The 17,629-nt window shown below is 38.8% G+C and overlaps 1 long non-coding RNA gene across 1 annotated transcript in view; it reads right to left on the reverse strand.

Annotated features, from left to right (window-relative positions):
* The window catches only part of LOC140676709 (uncharacterized), a 46,658-nt gene extending 41,847 nt beyond the window's left edge, over window positions 1-4,811 (reverse strand). Inside the window, exons 1-2 of the long non-coding RNA XR_012048601.1 lie at window positions 4,716-4,811; window positions 4,313-4,436 (exon numbers count right to left, since the gene is read on the reverse strand). This is a non-coding gene — a long non-coding RNA (uncharacterized lncRNA). The remainder of the gene's footprint in view (window positions 1-4,312; window positions 4,437-4,715) is intronic.
* Between the last annotated feature and the right edge of the window lie 12,818 nt (window positions 4,812-17,629).

Below are 17,629 nucleotides of genomic sequence, written 5' to 3' on the forward strand. Positions count from 1 at the left end.
CACTGTAGACTAGAATAATCACAAGGTGTGCGCTGATACGGAGTTATATCAGCATAAAATGTATGTGATTTGGCCAAACGATGGCCATTAGAGTAAAGTGTGTCTTTTCAATCTACCCGGCGGCACACAGGAGACTCTTTATGTCCGCAATGGATCCGACTGGCGGCGAGTGAGCGCGCCGAGGGTCTGATAGTCCTCAACTATCACTACATAATCACCGTGACAGACTCACTTAGGCTTCTCTTCCATCTCGTGACGTGCGTACATCTGCACATTCTGAACATTGCGCCCGTTCAGATTTGACAAGACGACGCAGGATAGGAGTTGAAATAAATAAATATCCCCTCTCCTCGAGGGACCGCCATTAAAATACCCCTAAAAATCCTGTGAGTCACCGTTTCAACTTCCTGTTTCCTTATTTCCGGACATGACTTGTGTGGGAAATAATAAACAGCCGGCCGCTAAAAGTACAGTGGCGCCCCGCCTCAAAGCCGGGGCTGCATATTCCAGCTTAGCTAGCTCAATAAGCGCAGCCTTAAACATGGTCCCATGCTAATGGGAATGTATCTGAGGGTCAATCGGGGTTAGGCCTTCCTCCTCAACAGGAAATGAGCTTTTGGCGGGCTGTGTTCCCAAGGTAATGACAATGTGTGTACGTGTTTAATCTGAGCTAATGCTGTTATAATAACTGGATAAATTATTCAAAACAAAGCACATGGAGACACTCCAAAAGACCACCAATGCAACTTTATTTTGTTGCATTGTCTTATTTTTAATAGCATGTTTGTCTTCAAATGTTACCAGGATGTTCGTGTGCGTGTTTGTTTGTGTGCGTTAGCTGATCACGGATCAACGATGTAAATATTCTCACAATGGGCGAGGCATGGCCTAAGGGAAGACTTAATCGGCTCTTGCAGAGTATCCTCTACATTCGGTATTATTTGGAGGCCTCATGACGTCATATATAAGGTAATCAAGGATGCTCTTTAACCATCCATTATGTTGTTATTTGTGTGTGACTGCTGTCCTCCTCCCTCCTTCATGTGTCCGCACTAAACCAGCTCACACATTACGTTGAAAGAATGTAAACTAATGAGTCTCATATGGTTAGTTTGGAGAACAATAGCAAAAATGCCGCATTTTAAAATTGTCTATATAGAATAGAATAGAATAGAAAGTACTTTATCGATCCCTGGGGGAAATTCAGCATATCAGGCGTGTCCAAACTACGGCCCGCTGCCCAAATGCGGCCTGCTGGCGTCTTCAATTTGACCCGCGAGATGGCACGAGTTTAATAAACAATTTGACCGGAGCAGTGAATCCATAATAAATATAGATATCTAGTAGTCTGATTGCTCCCATTTTGACGCCAAAAATAACTATGCCATTAATTGTACTTTGAAGCACAACATTTACTTGTATGACCCAAACCAAAGAACCTTCCCTAGTCACAGTGCAGAAAAAAAAAAAATCAACCAGTACAAAAATTCAACAAACATGATCACACATAACTCCACCAGCTCATTGAACTTTGTGGATATTATAGAAAAAAACGTCCAATAAACATAATAATAAATAAAAATTACACCCATAAATCCATTACAAGGGATGATGTGAAAAATGCTAAACACTCACCCCACACTTCTCCATATTTGCCGCATTTTAGCTGCTTGATATTTCTGATTGATTAAAAAACCTTAAGGAGGTTGTCACGGAAGTAAACAAGGTAGGAGTTGAACTTTTACATACTCTTAATAACCTATTTTTAATTGTAAATCCATTATAATATATATATATATATATATATATATGTATATATATATATATATATATATATATATATATATATATATATATATATATATATATATACGTTAGATTTTTATTTCAAAATCCCCTGACGGGTAGGGAAACCTGCAAAACAGGCTTGTAGGGATGAAATAGCCTCTGTGTTTTTTCCTGACCTAACGTATATTCCGCTCTACCCCCGTATTGAGCACTGCATAACGGATAAACCACAGAAACCTTGACTATATATACTGTATATATATATATATATATATATATATATATATATATATATATATATATATATATATATATATATATATATATATATATATACATACACATATATACATGTATATATATATATATATATATATATAAAATTGGCCCTAGTGTGAATGTGAGTGTGAATGTTGTCTGTCTATCTGTGTTGGCCCTGCGATGAGGTGGCGACTTGTCCAGGGTGTACCCCGCCTTCCGCCCGATTGTAGCTGAGATAGGCTCCAGCGCCCCCTGCGACCCCGAAGGGAATAAGCGGTAGAAAATGGGTGGATGGATATACATTATATATATATATATATATATATATATATATATATATATATATATATATATATATATGGTTATTTTGCATGCAGTCCGCTTTTGGGCCCCAGCCATACTTTTTCAAAACCAATGCGGCCCCCCCAGTCAGAAAGTTTGGACATCCCAGGTTTATATTACAGTGGGTCGGGTTAGTTGCATTACCACTAATTTTCTTTCCAAGTAAAAGTCAGGCTGGTATCTGTATTGCCGATACTTTGTCCAAATACTTAATGTGTCAGGTAAAATATAAAAAGCAGTGTATAAAAATATATATATATCATGTATGGATGTTCATAGTTTTCGAAACAAGGTCAAAACTTTAAAATAAAATATTAAAAACAAAACAAGGGTCATAATATATCAATTTGTAGAAATACATATCTGCAGAGTTTGCAAGTAGTTGCTATAGTAATTATATTTGATCACTACCCAGTGTAACATGTACAAAGTGTGCCCTTTATCTGTATGGTAAACAACCAGTTTGGAATATTCACTACCGCCATCTTCAGGACTGGATTGGAACATTGTTGACAATCCTAATTGTTTGTATTTTTAATTAGGTACACTGGTACCTTATGATATGACTAACTTAAGAGTGTTTTGGGGATACGAGCTGCCTGTCGGCTTTAGGTTACAAGCAAACATTTACCGTATTTTTCGGACTATAAGTCGCTCCGGAGTATAAGTCGCACCAGCCGAAAATGCATAATAAAGAAGGAAAAAAACATATATAAGTCGCACTGGAGTATAAGTCGCATTTTTGGGGGAAATTTATTTGATAAAACTCAACACCAAGAATGGACGTTTGAAAGGCAATTTAAAATAAATAGAGAATAGTGAACAACAGGCTGAATAAGTGTACGTTATATGAGGCATAAATAACCAACTGAGAACGTGTCTGGTATGTTAACGTAACATATTATGGTAAGAGTCATTCAAATAACTATAACATATAGAACATGCTATACGTTTACCAAACAATCTTTCACTCATAATCGCTAAATCCCATGAAATCTTATACGTCTAGTCTCTTACGTGAATGAGCTAAATAATATTATTTGATATTTTACGGTAATGTGTTAATAATTTCACACATAAGTCACTCCTGAGTATAAGTCGCACCCCCGGCCAAACTATGAAAAAAACTGCGACTTATAGTCCGAAAAATACGGTAAGTGACGAGCATCACCCACGAATAGTTGGCGCAGCGAATGTCACAGTGAACCCCGTAAGATTTGACCAAAACATCCGGTCCTGAGAAGAACAAGTGGCTGATATTCATTGAATTAAAGAAAAAAAATCATCAAAAACATGACAAGCGTGTAGCCGACTTACTGAAGCAGTCGTGGCATATCACTGCTACTCTCCACCGTACTGAGGCCGAATGAGTCGATGAGGAGAGACGAAGATGTTAACATAATATCTAAACAACGAACAATCATCCATGGAAATATGGAGAAGCTGCTGATGGTGTGTTTGACAGAGAAGCAGCTGGAAGGCGATGCCATAGAAGTCTGCTCTCGAAGATACATGTTGTACATTATTATTCCATTACCTCATAAAACTGCTGTTGTTGTTTGTAGTAAATTAAATTGTACTGTTTTCATACAGTATTTCTTAGTCTTAGTTTTTCTTTGTAAAAGACACGTTACATGTGAGCGCAGAGTAAATGTATTTATTTAAAAAAAATTTTGGATTCAATAATTTTGCTACAATAATACTTCCATAATGATCCAGCGCTGACAGAAGGGCAGGGCCTGACTGGCAACTTGGAACAGGTGTGCTCAGATTGCCAATCAGAGACAGGTGAACCAATTGATCAATTAAATCATCGCCATGGAAAAAAATTAATCCATCCATCCCCGTTTCGCAATACAATTACTTTTTCAAGCATCACACAACCAATTCGACTCTTATCACGAGGTAAGACTGTACTTACATTTCCTACCGCTTGTCCCTTTTGGGGTCGCGGGGGTTGTTTCATTATTAGTCATCATTATTCTGCTTGCTTGGGTCTATTCTTGCTTAGCAGTCACCAAACACTCCACTTGAGGTCGTTTTACCTAAAGCACAAGAACAACTGGTCATACAAATACAAAGTATGTCGGTATAACTTACATGAGACACAAAATACATTTTCTGTGAAGTTACAACATGAAATATATAGATTGTAACAAAGGCGCTAGCTTAATGCTAATTTACATTGGATATGCCATATACATGCTACTAGTTAGCATTGGCGATTTCGTAGGGCCATTTCCACTCCTCTAATCATGCCAATGAAATAACACAACTAATATGAACGTTACAATCAAACAGCTGATGTTTAATACGATACTTACAAAATAAATACTCCATAAAGGACTAGCCTTAATGGCCGTACTCTCTGACTACGGCAACTCACTTAAGACAAACTGAACCGAATGCATACTTTCAAATGAGACTCGGGTGCAAGAATAAAGCTGCAGTTTTTTATTTATATAATTTTTTTTTTCCTTCCCATTTATTTTACAGATATGTTTTGCCAGAATATTTGTATTTGTATTTCAGCTCTTGCACTGTTTGTTGTGTACTGCAGCCTATACATTTAAATAGGGATGTCCGATAAAGGCTTTTTGCCGATATCCTATATATATATTCTGATATTGTCCAACTCTTTAATTACCGATACCAATATCAACCGATACCGATATCAACCGATATATGCAGTCGTGGGATTAACACAAGTGACATTATTATGCCTAATTTGGACAACCAGGTATGGTGAAAATAAGGTACTTTTTAAAAAAATTAATAAAATAAGATAAATAAATAAATAAAAAATCTTGAATAAAAAAGAAAGTAAAACAATATAAAAACAGTTACATAGAAACTAGTAAGTATTGAAAATGAGTCAAATTAACTGTTAAAGGTTAGTACTATTAGTGGACCAGCAGCACGCACAATCATGTGTGCTTACGGACTGTATCCCTTGCAGACTGTATTGATATATATTGATATATAATGTAGGAACCAGAATATTAATAACAGAAAGAAACAACCTTTTTGTGTGAATAAAGGAGGTTTTTTGGGTTGGTGCACTAATTGTAAGTGTATTTGTGTTTTTTATGTTGATTTAATAAAAAAAAATTAAAAAAAACCATACCGATAATAAAAAAACGATACCGATAATTTCCGATATTACATTTTAACGCATTTATCGGCCGATATTATCGCACATCTCTACATTTAAAGTTAAAGTTAAAGTACCAATGACTGTCACACTGAAATTTGTCCTCTGCATTTTGACCTTCTCCCCTTGTTCACCCCCTGGGAGGTGAGGGGAGCAGTAAGCAGCAGCGGTGGCCGCGCCCGGGAATCATTTTTGGTGATTTAACCCCCAATTCCAACCCTTGATGCTGAGTGCCAAGCAGGGAGGAAATGGGTCCCATTTTTATAGTCTTTGGTTTGACTCAGCCGGGGTTTGAACTCACGACCTACCGATCTCAGGGCGGACACTCTAACCACAAGGCCACTGAGCAGGTGTTTTCGCTGTCCTCGTATGGAAATGGCGGCGCGTGTCTGGCACAACTGTGCTGTGTTGGACAAATTGTCCTCAGCTTCCTGCCACTCAGCAAAAGCTAACGTTGACGAGTGTTTCGCAATTACCGCGATAAAAGTGAGAGTAAACGGTGAAATTAGGGAGCGTGTGCTGCCAAACGGTGCTCCTATAAATACAATAAAGCCTCCGTCCAGAAATCGGAGAGCGAATGCATCAAATAAATACTTTATCCACGTGCGGCTTTTGATCACGTCATTCCCTCTGGAAAATTGCAATTAAGTTTGTAGAGATAAAACATGCCAACTACTCTGCATTTCAAGGCTTGATTGGCCTATCAGCTAGTCAGCGCGCCGCCATGGTTTTCATCACTGTTAATTGATCCTTTCTTTAATTAATCTGGAAAGCAAAGGCTGTATCTGCCCGTGTCTGTCCGTCATAACACAATAAAAGGCCTTCTCCTCGTCGCGAGTAAGTCGGCGTCGCCTTCTTTCCTCTCCTGGCTGGCGGCCAAATGGGCTATTTATGGCGTATAACCTATCTTGCCACAAGCCGGCTGCGAAGAGTTCAATGGCGCAGCTTCTGTAACGTCGCTTTAGCCGGCGACTTCTAATTTGCATGCGGTGGCACCTTGCTTTTAATATGCATGTGAAGGTTAGTGGTAGAGGCCAAGCCGCTCTTTCTACCACTATTGTTCCTCTGCCTCCAACGTCACCAACTCTGATTCAATTAGACCGCCTCCTTTTTTATTTTTTTCGTCTTCCTTCTCATGAATACCCTCAAACTGTGTAAAAAAAAACAACAACAAAAACGACACATAATTTCAGTAACTCAGATCAGAAACGTTATGTTTAATAAGCCACAGTGATTGTTATGCTGTGTCTCATAACAAAAATATATGTTTCTCAGCTGTGGTCCGTATGACCCACAGTGCTACTCAGTTGTAATACATTTTTGCACCACTTGTGGCAGTAATGACAACATCAAACAAACATAAATTGTCTGGAGCTAAAGTCATAGAGAAGTTTTAAGTGCAAAAATTATGACTAAAGTGGTGAAGCTGTATTTTCATTTGTACTTTATTTTATTGACCATTTACTAAAAGGGGTAGTGTATTTTTTTTTTTATGGTGCCTATCATTCACAATCCCTACGAGAGAAAATAACATGTCTTTTTTTATGCATTGTAACTCTCAGATAAACATACATAAAAGTTTGATTTTATTTCCTTGGCCCCAGTCTTGACCACTGCCCAAAAGCCCAGTCTGAAACTGTTTTTTTTTTTACTCGCCCCCCTAGCGTTCACCTTTTTCCTACCTGTTCCGTCTCCCTGTTCATTGTTTGTCTAATCTTGAACAGAATTGTACTGTAAACCGGAATTTCCCATGGGGGATCAATAAAGTATCTATCTATCTAACGATGGAACTAACGGGAACCATGATGTCAATGTGTCTATTGCGCCCATAAAACGGACTAAAAAGCATCGTCTTTGAGCTGGTGAAAGTTAATACTAGATTATAAATCACGCTTCTCACCTGGATTGTAGAAGGATTTAGACATAAACCGAGAAATTGGTCAACTTTCATGTCTTATACTCGCAGATAGCAAGGAAGACACCAAAGGAGGCTCCTATGCACCCACTTTTGTTTTACTTTTCGCAAGGATTATGATTATTTCTTAATCTATACGGGAAGATACAGACGTCCCATAAATCGGCATCCCAGTGAGGGCAGACATTGTACAGTAAGCGACTGTTTTATTATGCTTGTTGTCTTTCACAAAGTCTGCCGTGATTTGCAGGATTTGTTATTGTTGAAGGAAAAAGAGAATGTTGTGATGCATTTGGGAAATCAATGCGCCCCATATGCTTAAAATGAGTAAAATACGTAAATATTACATGTTATAATGAATGTGCCTGTTATTACATTACATATATACTTACAGCGTGTATACAAAATACTGATGGATGTTTTTTAGAGCGTCTTATAAACGGAATAGAGCGACTCCATTAGCCTCCTTCGTTAGCTGACTTTTGCTAGTGTTTATCTACGAGTTAGAATGCATAAAAAATAAAATTATACCATATGTGTGCTTGTCTTACATAAGGATTGTGAATAATAGGCACAATTCCAAAAATAAGTTCAGTTTCCCTCTCAATGCAAAAATGTTGACTAAAGTGGTGAATATACACACTTTACAGTAGTGTCATTGACAATTTAGTAAACAAACACATTTATTATTAATTTAGTTCATTTTAGCAAAACTTAATTGTATTTACATTTATTTTGTGTCAGCTATTTATGAGTCCCTTCTGTTTTCTAATCAGTCGGACCTAAGCCCAAATAATTGCGTTAACTGATTAAATAATAATACTAGTGATTGACGCACTGTTTCATATCATTAGAGAAGGTTGTAAACTGTAAGTAAGTTAAATATAACTATGGAATATGATTAAAATCAAGAGTAGGATGATTAATGGTAATATTTGAGTGGGCCCCAAGCCCCTCTGTAGTGGTAAAGTTGGGCCCTGTGGACAAAATGTTAAGAAACCCTCTTGTAGGGGATGTGACACATTCAAGACACACATCATATGAAATGAATGCCACACTCAAGTTAAATGCCCCAAAATTAGGGATTACAACCTGACAAATGTATGAAAAATATGACTCAAACGTCAAACAAAACAGATTTAGAATGCAGGACATTAGCGGACCTTGTTAAACATCATCTCATTGGGCATCTAAAGGATTAAATTCATACATTTGCTTTAACTTTGTTTTTGTTTTTACAAACTATGGAGAAAAATGTGTCAATCAATCAATGACAATGTATTCAATTGTATTTACATAGCAGAACCAGAGACGCATCAGCATTATTGCAGCAGTAGATGACGGCTGAGCAAAAGATGCGACAGAAACAAAGCAAGGCAGGACAAGATAGGTTCTAAGGCCAAAACCCAAACAGCACAAGACAAGGCATTGGACAATGAACAAAATAAGGCGACACTGGCAGATAAACTTTCCTGATTGGCAATCAGGGACAGGTGAGCCTCCTAGTTTCCAACCGCTAAACAAGTGAGGAGAACAGTGCTCAGCAACAGTAGTAAAGTCACAACAAGAAAAACCGTAAGAGGAACCAAAATAAAAAAAGACCGGAGAGAATCACAATTTGATACCAACTTTTTTGATACCAACTTTTTAAACAGACGATGGTATCGTTATGCAAACTTCTTACTGTTCATTCTCGATTATTGTCTATTTCAAGAGTAAGCAATTTGACATTGTTTTAGTTTTAGAGTGTTATTATACATACTCGTTAACTCTTTTGTCTATTTAAGGTCAGTACTTGAAGATGGAGACCAACAGATGGCTCCTGTATGATAATAGTAGTTTAAAGGCCTACTGAAATACGATTTTCTTATTTAAACGGGGATAGCAGGTCCATTCTATGTGTCATACTTGATCATTTCGCGATATTGCCATATTTTTGCTGAAAGGAATTAGTAGAGAACATCGACGATAAAGTTCGCAACTTTTGGTCACTGATAAAAAAGCCTTGCCTGTACCGGAAGTAGCAGACGAGTAGCGTGACGTCACAGGTTGTGGAGCTCCTCACATCTGCACATTGTTTACAATCATGGCCACCAGCAGCGAGAGCTATTCGGACCGAGAAAGCGACGATTTCCCCATTAATTTGAGCAAGGATGAAAGATTCATGGATGAGGAAAGTGAGAGTGAAGGACTAGAGGACAGTGGGAGCGATTCAGATAGGGAAGATGCTGTGAGAGGCGGGTGGGACCTGATATTCAGCTGGGAATGACTAAAACAGTAAATAAACACAAGACATATACATACTCTATTAACCACAACACAACCAGGCTTATATTTAATATGCCACAAATTAATCCCGTAGAACAAACACCTCCCCCCTCCCGTCCATATAACCCGCCAATACAACTCAAACACCTGCACAACACACTCAATCCCACAGCCCAAAGTACCGTTCACCTCCCCAAAGTTCATACAGCACATATATTTCCCCAAAGTCCCCAAAGTTACGTACGTGACATGCACATAGCGGCACGCACGTACGGGCAAGCGATCAAATGTTTGGAAGCCGCAGCTGCATGCGTACTCACGGTACCGCGTCTGCGCATCCAACTCAAAGTCCTCCTGGTAAGAGTCTCTGTTGTCCCAGTTCTCCACAGGCCAATGGTAAAGCTTGACTGTCATCTTCCGGGAATGTAAACAATGAAACACCGGCTGTGTTTTCCGGCACAACAGTCAAGGGGTGCATTCTACAGCAGGGGTGCGTTATCCGGCACAACACCTGCCGCAATACACCGCTTCCCACCTACAGCTTTCTTCTTTGCTGTCTCCATTGTTCATTGAACAAATTGCAAAATATTCACCACCACAGATGTCCAGAATACTGTGGAATTTTGCGATGAAAATAGACGACTTAATAGCTGGCCACCATGCTGTCCCAAAATGTCCTCTACAATTCGTGACGTCACGCGCAAGCGTCATCATACCAAGACGTTTTCAGCAGGATATTTCGCGCAAGATTTAAAATTGCACTTTAGTAAGCTAACCCGGCCATTGCATTGTTAAGATTTCATCATTGATATATAAACTATCAGACTGCGTGGTCGGTAATAGTGGGTTTCAGTAGGCCTTTAATGCTCATTCGAACACGGGCGTCCTGGTTTTTTTATTTGCAAAACTTTTGATTCTTGTCTAAATTGTCTTCTTACTTGAAAAAATAACTGCAGCTCTTCAGTATGTGTGTTTGGTAGTCATGACACCTGTGCTTTGTTCCGACTCACAGTAGTACATAGGAACGGGTGCCGATTTCGAGTCTTTAATAAGAACCATTCGAAATCAGTCTGTACTACCGGGTATTTCTTCACGTAAAATAAAACGGTGTCATATTTCGATACCTTTGTTGTTGTTGCAGACTTTACACCGGCTTAAAAACATGGCCGGCAAACAAGCACTTCAACAGTACTCAGAGAAAACTCAGTCAGACTGTCTCTAGGTAATGTTGCAATATTCCACACCGACAAAGCACATCTTCTTCATAGATAAAACTCAAAACATACAATAGGTAAGATTGTATTTTTGCCTCATTCCTGTGAGAATCCTGCGTGTGACGGAAACATTGAGGAGTGGAACTATCCAGGACTAGCTCAAAGAAAGACCAGTTAGCATCTGTGAGCAGATAATAGTAAAGTGAAGTGAAGTGAATTACATTTATATAGCGCTTTTTCTCAAGTGACTCAAAACGCTTTACTGTGTGAAACCCAATATCTAAGTTACATTTAAACCAGTGTGGGTGGCACTGGGAGCAGGTGGGTAAAGTGTCTTGCCCAAGGACACAACGGCAGTGACAAGGATGGCAGAAACGGGGATCGAACCTGCAACCCTCAAGTTGCTGGCACGGCCGCTCTACCAACTGAGCTATACAGCCCCAACAGCAGCTGGAAGGCGGTATAGCTCGGTAAAAGATAAAAAGATGATAATACTGTATCATCTTTTTCTCTTTCGATCTCATGAGGTCGGTAGTGCATTCGAAACTAAAACTAAAACTAAGATACAGTCAAACAGCGTGTGTGTAGTAAGTACAATACTTGCAGTATAAACACTTTTAGGGCGCAACAAAAGACAAGAGTCAGCTCCATGGCAAAGCTACTCCATGGCTAGGCAACACATTGCAGCCTTTACACTACTGCCATCTCACATCATGGAAATGGAACTACATGCAAAGTCTGCTGTACTGACTCCAAAATGTATCATCATTCTAGAGCAGGGGTGTCAAACTCATTTTAGCTCAGGGGCCGCTTGGAGGAAAATCTGTGCACACGGACTATTAAAATCATGGCATTAAAACTAAAAAAATAAAGACAACATTAGATTGTTTTCTTTGTATTACTTTGGCCAAAAATAGAACAAACCTATTCTGAAAATATTACAATAAAAGATATAGGAAGAAAAACCGGCAGCGGTAAAGTTTATATCTATGAAGAAAAGAAGAAAGTGAATGAATGTTTATAACTGAATAAATTGACGTATGCATAAAAATGTGTTTTCTTTTGTATTATTTTCTTTAATGAATTAAGTAACGTTTATGACAACCTTTTTACAAAACACAATATAGAATGTGAGATATAACAGGATAATGCATACATTTATCATTGGTTATCAAAACAGTTGCAAAAAAGTAGGACCCCAAAAATGTACTGTGGGACCCCATTTTTATGAATTGATGGGGTCCCTGGGACCCTATTTTGAAAATTCCTAGCTCCAACACTGATGGAGTATTGCTGCATGCAAAACAGCAGCAGGCTGCGGGCTGGTTAAAGTTAAAGTTAAAGTTAAAGTACCAATGATTGTCACACACACACTAGGTGTGGCGAAATTATTCACTGCATTTGACCCATCACCCTTGTTCACCCCCTGGGAGGTGAGGGGAGCAGTGGGCAGCAGCGGTGGCCGCGCCCGGGAATCATTTTTGGTGATGTAACCCCCAATTCCAAGCCTTGATGCTGAGTGCCAAGCAGGGAGGTAATGCGTCCCATTTTTATAGTCTTTGGTATGACTCGGTTTGAACTCACAATTTACCGATCTCAGGGCGGACACTCTAACCACTAGGCCACTGAGTAGGTTCTAATACTAATCAAATATCATCCTGGGGGCCACAGGATGATATTTGACTTTGACACCCCTGTTGTATGCAAAAATTTGATTTTATTAGTGATCAAATGAACATTTATTAACACATGAACACACGCAGACCTACCAAAAATTGGTACTGTTATCGATGATCCGGTAGCAGGATTTCAACTCAATTTGAGACGCAAGGGAGGATGAAACAATCATAAACGACGCAAATTGTTGGTGCATTTCAAAGCAATAAAACCAAAAGGTCGTTAAATATCAGTTAGACGTGAAAGAAAATTGGCGTTATTGATTATAATGCGCCTTGAAGTGATGCATCACCAATCTCCGTTCCTGATGCATTTCTTTGTTAAAGATGCACGGGCGTTTTGCAGACTTTAATAAAGAAAAAAAACTACTTTTTCGGAGTGTTTCACCAGTTGGCCTTCTCTTGCATGCTGTCAGCTCTCCACCTGCAGGGAAGTGCCAAACAGGGTCTTAACACTTGGCTTTTCGCTCTGCATGTCTGCTTCTCCCCGCTCGCTCACGGTTAAAGTCGCAATTGGACCGTAAAGTGTGTGTGTGTGTGTTTTTTTTTTCTTTTTCAAAGTGAGGGAGAGGCTGCAGAGAAATGAACATGTGAGTATCTGTTTCTGTCTAATTAAATCCACTGAACAGCCTCCAGCCATCCTCTGCCAAGACTGAGCTGGGCCACAACATGGTTGCATTGTGTGGGTGCACACTGCCACCTATTGTCCACACAGCAGGCCTCCACGCCGGGGACACCTTTTGTCTTGTCCCTGTGCCTTCCTCCATCGCCACACACACACACACACACACACACACACACACACACACACACACACACACACACACACACACACACACACACACACACACACACACAAGTTAGCTTGCTAAGCGCTGATGGCGGCATCAAAACCCTCTTTTAAGATCACATATCTCTTTTGAAGGCTTCTTTATGACTATTTGTACAACACGCGGGGCTGCCTCTAATGGCGCAAATCACCCCCGAGCGAGGGCCGTAAATGCAAGCGCCGCTCTTATGTGTTATCATTGTCGGGAAATGTGTTTGGTGTCGCCGGGTTTGTGCAAAAGGCCCTCCCAATTTCATGTTGTTGGTGTTGCTTTTGAGAACAAAGCAAAAGAAGAAAAAGAAGTGGCGGCCGGAGGAGCAATTTTTGTCCATCAAGGGCTTGTTGAGAGTTCAATTATTTAGCTTGTGAAGTATTCCGAGGATGTGGTCAGCTCATCCTGGGATGTAGTGCACATAAGGAGAGGACGAAGAAGCGGAAGAGTTGTACTCCTTCTATGCAGTGTGTTGTGTCACATTGAATAGACACGTTACTTGAAAGTACTACAAGTATTAAACTTAGGGCTGAAAACCGTATCACAAAGTAAGTGTTTTATATCGGTTGATATCGATATATTTTTAGGACCTGTCAAAAAAAAGGACCATGAAAATATAAGGTAACACTTTAGTATGGGGAACATATTCACCATTAATTAGTTGCTTATTAACATGCAAATTAGTAACATATTGGCTCTTGATTTGTCATTAGGTATTTATTTATGCCTTATTCTGCATGGCCTTATTTGATTTTTGATTTTTATTAAGGATCCCCATTAGCTGGTTGCCTCAACAACCCACTAGTCTTCCTGGGGTCCACAATTCAATACAATTACAAGTAAAAGCATATAACTATAACTACACAATACAGAAAAAAATAATAAATAAAAGCATCAATAAGAAAACATGCAAACAATTTACAGTCACAGAATAATAATTACCATATAAATATAACTACACAATATAAAACCAAACAAATCATCAACAAGCAAACTAATTTATTAGAATATTAAAATTAATATTATTTATTAATTTATTTATTATACAACCAGTAAGCCATTAACTAAGAGTCTTCCCTCAATAACCTCAGAATTATTGCTTATTAGTCACCCTAACCCTAACCGTAACCCTTGTATGTTCCCCAGAGTGTCCAAATAACTCTAAATTAAGTCTTTGTTACTTAGAATATGTTCCCCATACTAAAGTGTTACCAAATATATTAAATGAAAATATTTTCATTTAAAATATATTGCTTTTTAAAACTGCCATAAAATAAGTTAAGTTAAAGTTAAAGTACCAATGATTGTCACACACACACTAGATGTGGTGAAATTGTTCTCTGCATTTGACCCATCACCCTTGATCACTCCCTGGGAGGTGAGGGGAGCAGTGGCAGCAGCGGTGGCCGCGCCCGGGAATCATTTTTGGTGATTTAACCCCCAACTCCAAGCCTTGATGCTGAGTGCCAAGCAGGGAGGTCATGGCTCCCATTTTTAGTCTTTGGTATGACTCGGCCGGGGTTTGAACTCACAACCTACCAATCTCAGGGCGGACTCTATAACCACTCATGGCTCAGCTCAACCTCTACCTGATCTGAACCAAAATTGATCCCCAGCAACTTTCCGAAGCATCAAACAGGTTTATATGTGGTCATAGTGTATATATATTTTCTCATTCTGTTTTGCACACTCTTGGAGTCAACATGTGTTGACTCCAACCCCCGCTTCCATTTTTTGTATATATTGTTTTTCAAATCACCTGACATGTATACTGTGTATATGTACATAATTTATTCATTTGTTTACGTAATTTTTTTATATACATGTTACAGGTTATATATATTTTATTATTGAATGTATCAAATGTGATGCATATTTAATGGACCACAATGGAAACAATTCTTTTGGCTTTTTGTGCCATCCATTTGCCTTTTTAAAGCATTACATGGATTCAATTCTTTAAGATGTCAATAAACTTCTCAATCAGTCAATCAAAACCTTGTTTAGCGACTTCCGCTTTTATCGGGCGCATTTTTTTATTGATATCGATTACGTTTGTATCGCGATCAGTGTTAAAAAATAATTAATTATAGTTACTCGTTACTAAACCCCAAAATGTTGTTATTACTAGCGTAATTACAGTACTATATAATAAATGTAATTTATTACTAGGGAAAGTAATTAATACGTTACTTAAAGAAAAGAAAACTTCAAATATCTGGCATATGCAGTTGAGAGAGGTTTCATATGAGGGACAAAGTGTGCGGTGTATGTGCTTTTAAAAGGCGGGGCCTGTTTCTTTGTGACATGCGACATCATTGAGGGTTTGCTAGCTTCAGCAGTTAGAACAGTGGTTCTTAACCTAGGTTCGATCGAACCCTAGGGGTTCGGCGGAGCCTCCGCCGCGGAGGTCAAGACACACTCGACTCATCGTGTAAATAAAAACTTCTCCCTATCGGCGTATTATGGATACCCCCAAACAATGTTCCCTCTAATTTTCCATATGTGTGGACCTACTCAGTGGCCTAGTGGTTAGAGTGTCCGCCTTGAGATCGGTAGGTTGTGAGTTCAAACCCCGGCCGAGTCATACCAAAGACTATAAAAATGGGACCCATTACCTCCCTGCTTGGCACTCAGCATCAAGGGTTGGAATTGGGGGGTTAAATCACCAAAAATGATTCCCGGGCATGGCACCGCTGCTGCTCACTGCTCCCCTCACCTCCCAGGGGGTGAACAAGGGTGATGGGTCAAATGCATTGGACAAATTTCACCACACCTAGTGTGTGACAATCATTGGTACTTTAACTTAGATGTGCACACTGTGGCCACACCAGCAGCACACCTATCCCAAACCTGACTAAATACCAGGTTAATGACCCCAAAAGGGACAAGCGGTAAAAAATGGATGGATGTTTTATTATTATAATCAAATGACAGCAGTCATTTCCATGGGATTATTTTCTAAAATAAGTGTTTTGGCCCACTTACAATGACAATAACAAAAAATATAGTTTTTCATGAGCTGTGTACTAGTATTGTATGTCTGGGTGGGGGTCCTGCTTTGGAAATAATTTGTACCCCTTTCCGATATCGCATTTAGTTCCCACTAAAACATTCACATGTTGCACAATGAGATGTAAACATGGGATCATGTGTACATTCCTGTAACGTTGTGTTTGTAAAATATATCTTTATTAGTATTTCTTTAATATAATATTAATCATTTCATGATTAATATTTATAAATTAAGAATAAATTAAGAAAAAAACATTTTATTTTTCACTAATGAAGGGTTCGGTGAATGCGCATATGGAACTGGTGGGGTTCAGTACCTCCAACAAGGTCAAGAACCACTGAGTTAGAAGCTGCAATGTGTCGGCTCTGACGCCAGCTCTTTTGAATCTTTTCACCGGATTGCGTTACCTCTGGTTAATAAATAGATTGGATGTGCTTCGATGGCTGTCATATCTTCTTGTCAACAAACGGCGTATTGTTTGGATGGCAAGTTTGTCAGTAGCATAATTGATCTGTTGTTGATTATTCCCATTGTGTACGTCTGCGTATGTTGTTGTCCGCTGTGTCACGTGTGATGCTGCCTCTTCCTATTTGATATCGAGTCCATTTTAGTGTGATACTGGCGATACTAGTTATAAGATATATCCTCCATTGAACTTGCTGCACTTATGACGCTGTCTTGTTGACTTAAAACCCACATCAAAAGTAGCATGTCACGTTGCATCAAGCTATCACTAACGGCGTTGTAACGGACCTGAAAGTATTTAAGTAGATTACTCGTTACTAACACCGTTACTACATAACGCCGTTATTACGAACACTGATCATGATACATATTTATATCTTTTTATCGGCCAGCTCTATTTGCACTATAGTCATTATTAAGGCTGTAGTGTTACTATTATTATACATATTCAACTGGTTTAAGTGCTACAAAACTAACACAAATAATTGTCCTTTTCTTTGCTGTAAGCGTAATAAAATTTGTAATAATTTGACACCCACGACAATTTGACTAAAGCAAATTAAATGATTTCTAGTACTGAGAAGTTTTGTCGACTTTTATTGCGCAGTCATAAAATGTTCCTCAATAATATTAAAGGGGAACTGCACTTTTTTTTTTTTTTTTTATGTTGCCTATCATTCACAATAATTTTTGTGAAACCAGTACATGT

Source organism: Nerophis lumbriciformis, linkage group LG29 (genome assembly GCF_033978685.3).
Source record: "Nerophis lumbriciformis linkage group LG29, RoL_Nlum_v2.1, whole genome shotgun sequence".
NCBI classification, from domain to species: domain Eukaryota; kingdom Metazoa; phylum Chordata; class Actinopteri; order Syngnathiformes; family Syngnathidae; genus Nerophis; species Nerophis lumbriciformis.